The sequence below is a fragment of the Protopterus annectens genome, chromosome 2.part1 (assembly GCF_019279795.1).
Source record: "Protopterus annectens isolate FY-2018-M chromosome 2.part1, PAN1.0, whole genome shotgun sequence".
Classification (NCBI taxonomy): domain Eukaryota; kingdom Metazoa; phylum Chordata; order Ceratodontiformes; family Protopteridae; genus Protopterus; species Protopterus annectens.
The window spans coordinates 241,506,441-241,515,163 of record NC_056729.1 but is presented as its reverse complement, the minus strand read 5'-3'; positions in this window follow the sequence as shown (position 1 = coordinate 241,515,163).

The following is an 8,723-nucleotide window of genomic DNA, read 5'->3' as shown; positions in this document are numbered from 1 at the left end:
AGTAGTGGGGCACTGGGCATTTGGCAGGCCTCCTGGATCCAATGATTCAGTTGGTCCTCCTGACATCACTTCAGGTCTGCATGGTGGTGACGGACCTGTTCAACAGTCTTCGGAATGCCTGTGGCACTGGTGAGATCATGTGCCAACCGGTTCCACGCCTCTGCCTTGTACGCTCCCCATTGAACCTGACCCTGCATGAGCTGTGCTTCATGATCATGGACTAGGAGCCAAACCATATAGTTTGACTTCTCAACACCCCACCTTTGTGCTCTAAAGTGATTTCCCTCTCCTGCACCTGCCATCCTGACTGCAAATGGGTACCACAATCAGTTATGGTGTGTATTACCGCGTATGGGGCTTATATATGCTGGTTTTCCCGCACTTATCTGTGATTGGCCATTTTGGATATTTATCAGCTTAAAGCAAACCTGCTTTGTCATGGTTCTATTTTCATTCATTCCTATATACATGCTAATACTGTATTTCTCAGTACAACTGTCATGGCTTAGTGGTTCAGTACTTTGACTATGGTGCACAGTATCCCGGGGTCGACCCTTGGCATTGCTTTTTCTATTTTACTACTGTCTAGACAGGCTAGGAGGTGTCTCTGTGTAAAGGCAGCATTGATACAGCTTGCCCAATGTTGCCCACCGGTAAGCTGGTTGGCGCGCTGCGCAGCTCTGCGCAAACGGCTTATGCTGGGTAACACGTTATTTAGCTATGAGCACTCATATTACGCTGGGTGCAGTGCTGCTGAGCTACGGGCACTCATATTAAGCTTGTTAAAGTGCTGTTCATCTCCGGGTGCTCATATTCAGCTTGCTAAAGCATTGCTCAGCCATGGGCAATTATAATCTTTTTTTTTATAAATTATTCTGTCGGATTTCTTCACAAATACATGGCCCATTTCATTACATTTTACTTAAATTATAGTTTTTTATATATATCAATATATATATATATATATATATATATATATATATATATATATATATATATATGTCAGGGGATTGTTTCATACATATTTAAATAAAAATGGTGAATGATGTTGTGGGGGATTGAACCGTGACTACCTCCTCTTTTGCCAACGTCTCTACCGCTATGCTATTGCTACTTGGCTTAATTTGCATATGTTGATCTTATATGCTTTTCAATGTCTGCTAATTGTGGCTGAATGAAGGACATACCCGCGCAAATGAGCGCAAATGCGGGCAAATATTTTTGAAATTATAAAAAAAAAATGACACTGCTATTTTTACGTTTTGCACATTTTCAGTAGGTTTTAGTCCGTGGGGATGTGTGGTGTTGTGTTCCATGACATTTCTAAGGACTCGCTCGTGGGTGTTTACTTTCAGGCCTCTGACTCTTCTAGGGGCGTGTCCCTTTGCAGTACTCGACATTCGGACACGCCCCCTACATTCCTACATGGACCGTGTTAGCCTAGGGTATGATTCAGCATGCCCTCATGAATATGCATGGCATGCTGACATCATACCATTCAACTGCAGCCTCTGAGTAAGACATATTAAGTCTTACACGGAGGTTTCGTGAATCCGGCCCATACATCTGTATAGATAAGGCCATACCAAACAGAACCAAGATGCTCTCCTTTAAAATAAGGAAACCAATCTGGTGGACCCCTGCCATTAGCAACTCTACAACAGAAGGAAAAAAAACTGTTGCAGAGAAAAGTAAAGTCCAATGACTGGAAAAATTCCCTAGGAAATCTCAGTAAAAAACTGAGATCCCCTCATCAAATCCACCAAAGCTAGTTATGAAAACAAAATTGCTAAAGATACTCAGGATAACCACAAGGGTTTCTTTAGCTATGTCAAGAATCTGCATAATAATACACAGATTTTCTCAGAGCTACAACACAACAGCATCACTTCTACTGCACCAACTGACATTGCAATTATTTTGGCAGACAGGTTCAGTGCAAATTTTACTCCTCCCTCACCCCCTAAAGGGCCCATCCACATACCTGAGGAATATGAAATCCCTATCATCATGATTGCGCAAGTAAAAACTGCATTGACCAAAGCTAAGAACACAGCTTCCATGGGACCAGATAATATATTGGGTTGTGTCCTGCACGAACTATAAAAGGAACCGGCACCACACCTGAGTGCTCTGTTCAACTACAGCCACAGTTCAGGCTTTGTTCCCACTGAATGGCACACTGCTACAGTCATCCCACTCCACAAAAGGGGTGCAACTACTGACCCTGGGAACTACCACCCTATCAGCTTGACAAGCCTGATCTCTAAGGCTATGGAACATATTATTACTGATATTATAAATAAGGATATAGGGGACCTTCAAACCCTGGACCCCATGCAGTTTGGGTTTGTGAAAGGCAGATCATGTCTGCTAAATCTGGTAGCATTCTTTGAAGCCGTCATCAGAGCAGTGGATGAAGGTAAGGCTGTCCACACAGCCTACCTTGATCTATCCAAAGGATTTGATACCATTCCACAATTTGGAATCATTGATAGGCTCACTAATCTGGGCATTAACCCTTACATCACTAGATAAGTTGCAAACTGGCTCACTGACAGAACCCACACAGTGAAAGTAGCTGACTCCAAATCTGACTACCGGGCAGTTAAAAATAGAGTCCCACAAGGATCGGTTCTGGGGCCTCTCCTGTTTGGCATCTACTTCTTTGAAGTTCACACCAACACCAAGGGACTCTGGTTAATCAAATTCACAGATGACTGCAAACTGGGAGCTATTATTGATTCTCAAGCTGATGTGGACATCCTACAAAAAGGCCTTAAAGGGACCAACGACTGGTGCAAAAACCATGGCCTTAGGCTAAATGCCAAAAAGTGCAGTCATTCCCTTTGGAAAAAACACAGTACCCACAAACTACCATATTAAAGGGAACCCACTTAACTCTGAAGGAGTTATAAGAGATCTAGGGACACAGGTAGATAGCAACCTCTCCTTCGACAACCATGTTGCCAGTGTAGTTAGTAAGTCCTTCTACGTGGTACATCTCATCACAAAATGTTTCTCATCCAGGAAAAAAGAAGTCATTACCTCTCTCTACACATCCATTATCATAACCATTATAGAGTACAATGCCCCATTTGGCATGTACCTCACTAGACAACTCCAACAGCTGGAGAGGCCACAGAAATTCCTCACTAAAAGGATCTTAGGACTCAAACATGTGCCTTATGCAGATATACTTATAAAACTTAAACTATACTCCATCTCATATCGCCTACTTAGAGACACTCTCTGCATGACATACAGAGCCATGTCTGACCCAGTTTTGTTTGACATGCTTCATCTGAAAAAATCCCAATCCCCTCATGCTACTCGCTCCAAAGACATTAACCTTATCACCACATTAAACAGATCCTGCTGGAGGGACATTTTTCTATACCAGAGACTCCCAGTTCTCTTAAATAAACACCCCATTCACATAAAGCAGAGCACCTCACTGGCCCTCTTCAAGAGAAATCTTGATGAGTGGATGGGAAATAGGAAATTCACCCTGTGGATCACTTCAATTGCACTGCTAGATAGGGGTACAGGGAACTAATGTCTGGTAAGCCAGATGACTGGAAACACTATTGGGCTAGGCTTGCAGTGGCTCCAGGTCCATTAGCATAGTACTTACCTATGAACCTATAATTCAAATAGAACCCAGATACCCACATTGTACAACAACCATTTCCAGAAACAAAATGAATGACTTCGTAAGGAAATTTTTTGCAATGTCATTCATTAAAGTTAAGATTTTACAGTGTCTTTGATAATATTGATTATATTTTTATGTCATTTTTGTGACTCTTGCTTTTTTAAATTTGTATTTCTGAAGAGTGTACAGTGTTCTTACTTGAAGTGGGGAGAGCTACATGGTATCTGTTATTCAAATTTTATATTAATTAGAATCCTAGATTTTTGGCTGGATGCATTTAATTTTTATGAGACTTTGTACCAAATTTTCAGTGTCTGTAGGTTGGGAGGTATCACACACACACACACACACACACACACACACACACACACACACACACACACACACACATACACATGCGCACACACACACACACACACACACACACACAAAAGCATGAGCAAACGTAACCTGTCCCCCAACTAACCCTGCACCCTCTACTGCATCATCCCAGCCAGGCCACGCTGGCACCTATCCTAGGCTTAGGATTTTGATTTTTTTATGATTAGTTGGCATCTCTTTTGTTGGTATGACAGGCTTGCCAATTAACTTATTTATGTATTTATTGGTTCAACTGTTATTGCTGCTTAAAGTTATGCAGTCTGATGGTGGTGTCGGTGATTTCATTGGTAACCGGGTCAGAACATAGAAGCTATGTGTTTTGATGGCAATGGGAATTTTTCAGTTGTATTTCAGTTCTGGGTATCTTCTTTGGCAGAGAAGATCTGAAGTTATTGAAGCAAGGGCCACATATCTTGGACATGAACATCTAAATACATGTTAATTGAACACATGCCTGACAATAAGATGGCTATATTTGTCACCCATTGAACAGGACTTAACTGATATATCAAAGTTAGTCTGAAGTCACTTTTGTTGTGCATAGCTGCTATATAGGAGAAAGGCCAACCCAAGTATATCAATGATTGTTGCAACTGTAGCTTTTAGTTTCCTCAATACTGGTATTAGGGAGATAATTATTCTATTAACTCTGAGATTTACTCACCTCAGATTTAGTGCATTTAGTAGGTATTTCTAGTATATTGTGGGCTCATCCTCTTCCAAACTCACCTGTTCTAAAGATTTTGTAAGAATCAATGTCAGTGGCATTTGTGGTTTTTGCTTCTGCATTTTATTCCTAGCTCAACCCATTCCATTCCATCAGAACTAAATCACATTCCCCTACCTCGGGTGCCTAATTACCTGCTTTCCATAAGACATCAGATATGTTGTCCATTCCCCTGATAGAGCTCTTCATTATTTGGGCATAAGGACTGCAGCAGAATGCCATGATGTAGGAAGTAAATACCCCATAAGGAGAGGCTTCTGGTCCCATCAGAGGTTCTAGAGATTGCAGTTCATTCCATAACCCTTACACAAGCATTGAGGAGACATCAGCTACTTCATCCTAGCCCACTCAACACAAATACCACTATAAATAAAACATGATAAAATGTAGATGTCATCTTATTGAGCAGCCCTTTTTTCTATAGCACCTTTCTTCTTTCGCACTAAGCCATATCCCTTACTCTCATCTTGTCCACTCTCTTTTTCCTTTCATCATATGATCCTCCTTACCTCTCTGTCCACTAACTTAATGTGCATGTTTTGTAAGCATTAAATTGTCTGCATATAGAGATGGTGAGAAAAAAATAAACTTTTTTGAAAGGACTCTTTTTATGTTGTTAATCTCCATAGTATTTAACGTGTTCACTCATTTCATCCATGACAAGCTCTTGTGTGTACATTTTTTGTTGTTTAAAGTCTCGGTGTATAAATATGCTGCCATTTTTTTCAAGGTCTACATTAATCAGTATCCTATCTTTGCTAATAAACAATCAAGCAATAAATGAATATGTAAATACATAAATGAATGAATAATTTCCCCTAGCTGATCTTTCCAGATGTAGATTATCAGTAGCATAAGCAGATGTCTTTTTTCGGTGCATTGGGCCAGTCTTCTATGCCATTGGGCCATACTTGAAGTTTCTGTTGTAGTGTTACTTAGCACAGCAAGGTTGCATTTGATGTCTTTATATGAATCTAGTTTGTCTGAAGTGCAGATATGTAGAAGATACTGCCTTGGAAACAGTTAGCTGCTACCAGTGTTTATGTATGCTGTATATCACTTCTCACATATACACATTTAGTCCTGATATCCATACTACTTACTGGCAAATTTCTACAGTCATGCAGAACTTGTGACTGTGAGACAGTGTAACAGGCATGACTATGAGAGATTCATTGCTGGCGATGCAGCAGAGAGGCATTGTTATGCTATGCTGTCAGGCTGTGATGTGAGGCTCAGTTCATGTAGCTTGTGTGGGTATTGCAACTCACTTCATAAGCAGGAATACTGGCACGCATTTGCAGCACACTTACTGTTGTCAGTAGAATAAAGTCTTTCATACCTGCGCTGTGACTGAGTTGAGATTCGCTTGTGCTCCTAAACACATCATGGTTCTCACACTGCTTTAATAACTTATGGTGTTTCACATTTTATTGCAATAAAAGTTGGGAATCCGTGCCTGCAGCCATCTTGATTCTTGTCTTCTGACATTACTTACCTTGGTTGTATGGCCAAAGAATGTTTGCTTGATAATGGAAATATTGAGTTAGTTGTTTAGATGTCTGCCACTATTTTATCATGGCATAGCGCTGATAATAGTTCATTTTGTTACTGAAAGCATCTGAGCTGCCACATTGGAGCACATCCTGCTATTACATATTTATGTAGCTTTTCTAGGCTGTGGACTACACCTTATTTATGAAAATTATTAGCATACTTAGTCTATGCTATGGATAAGTGAGGTGAAGATTCTTGTATGCCTTCAGCTGCTCTGTTCAGACTATGCTCAACTGTGGAAGGACATATGCACCTTTCTTTCTTTTTGATAATTGCTTATAGAACATTTCTTACTTATGAAACTCACTGAGAGACTTTTACATATTAACCTGTCTGTCTGTATGTCTGCCAGCTTGACTATCTATCTATCTATCTATCTATCTATCTATCTATCTATCTATCTATCTATCTATCTATCTATCTATCTATCTATCTATCTGTCTGTCTATCTACATAGGAGCTATATTTGTTTGTTTATTTATTTATCTACATTCTAACTTGTTTATTTGTTTGTTTATTTGGTTGTTTGTTTGCATGTGTAGATTAGCTCCAACTTGTTAACAGTAAAATAAAAGGAGCAAAAGGAAATGTGCTATGCAGAGAGACATGTGTTAATCCTGTAATCAATTAAATTATACTATCAAAAGGACATTCATTTATATAATACATTGTTAGCATTATATCTGACTGCATTGGAATGGACAATGTAGATAAATATACAAAGATACAGTTAATATTTAAAGTTTCAAAGAATGATCATCAAGATATCCACAAGGAAAATGAGGTTTCCCTTAATTAACCAGACAAGGTATTAATATTTTATTCACTATGTTGTAAATATTATTCATGAGACTGTGGATAATCATGTTGGTTTTCAATTGAAGAAATGCTCGAAGGAGCTACATATTTAGTTGTAGAGTATTCCATATTAAAGGCCTCAAAAGGAAAAGGAGAATGCCTTGATAAAGTGGTATAAGAAGACATTTGGTTGGACTAAAAGGAAAGAATTAGAATTGAGCTCCTGAGACATAGGAGTAAAGTTTATTTTTCTTGAGTATCAGCTTCTGAGGCAAAAGAAGCTGTGTTGACTCTTTGAGAAAGTAGTATCCATTTTGCATTATCAAAGGTCATATGGGTAATTAAAACAATGTGACTAGACCACAAACTGCTCCTGTTTAGCAGTATCTGCAGTATACCATAAAGAAAGAAAGAGTAGAACCTTGCAATCCCTAAATGTAGACAGCAGTCTATGACTGGAGGGAATGCAGTTTTTTGCATAGTTACTATATATTATTTTTTGTATGTAAGTCTAGAAGACAAAGCACAACATGTTGCTGAAAAGGTGAGTTGTTGGTTATACAGCAGTATTTATAATTTAAACACTATTACTCATTTCAGGTCTTCCCAGAAATTTGAAGTTATAGAACACATATCGGGAATGTAGGAAAGATGTTTTATGGTTCAAAAATCATTTTTTAAAACTATTGACAAATCCAAGTGGTAGGACCATTTTTATATTATTGTGTTAACTATTTACATTCACTGGACATGTTTCTCTTTTCAGGGGAACCCAGGAGCACTATCTGGTTAAGTGACTTGCCCAAACTCTCACAGCATACAAATGGAGGTGATGGACTCATGGGTTACAGGAAACAGCTTGATAACACCTTATTTCTCTGTGGTATCCACCAAAATGTAGAAATAATTATTTTGAGGTAAGTTGCCTCAGCAGGGATAAATTTTGTGGACGATACATCATAGGACAACATTCTATATATCTGTGCATGTACATAACTTGGTAAATATAGCAGATAAAATAACTAAGAAATTACTGATGTGAATAGAAAAAATGCAGCGGTTATGATAAAGCCTTCATGACTGTCAGAGTTTTATCTCTGAGCGGTTGATGATTTGTTTTATACTGATCTTAAATGATCACTCACCCAGATACATTAAAAAAGGTCATCAAAAGTCTGTACAGAGTAAGCTCCTATAAGAATGTGTGCTGCTGAACTAAGTCAAATGTGTAAATCATGTGAATAGTTTGCTTCTGTCCAGGTTTTGGAGAATATGATTTGTGAGGCAGATTGTGGTCTTTAAGGTGCTAATCTCTCTCCAGAACCATGATGTTTAACTATACATTCTGAAGGAGTGAAAGAAGCTCACACCCTGTAAGAAGAAGATACTATTTTACTTATGAGAAAAGAAAGATAATGGGATGGTAGGAAGAGGGAAGCGTTGTGTTTCCTTGTTGTGGATTGATATAACTATGGATGACTTCAATATGGGAGGAAAGGTGTCAGTGAATAGAAGCAAGTTAAAACTATGCCAGAGGACAGAGCAGTAAAGGTGTCACCCATTTTGAGGAATATAAAGTAAGGCCACCCAATCTAACTTCCT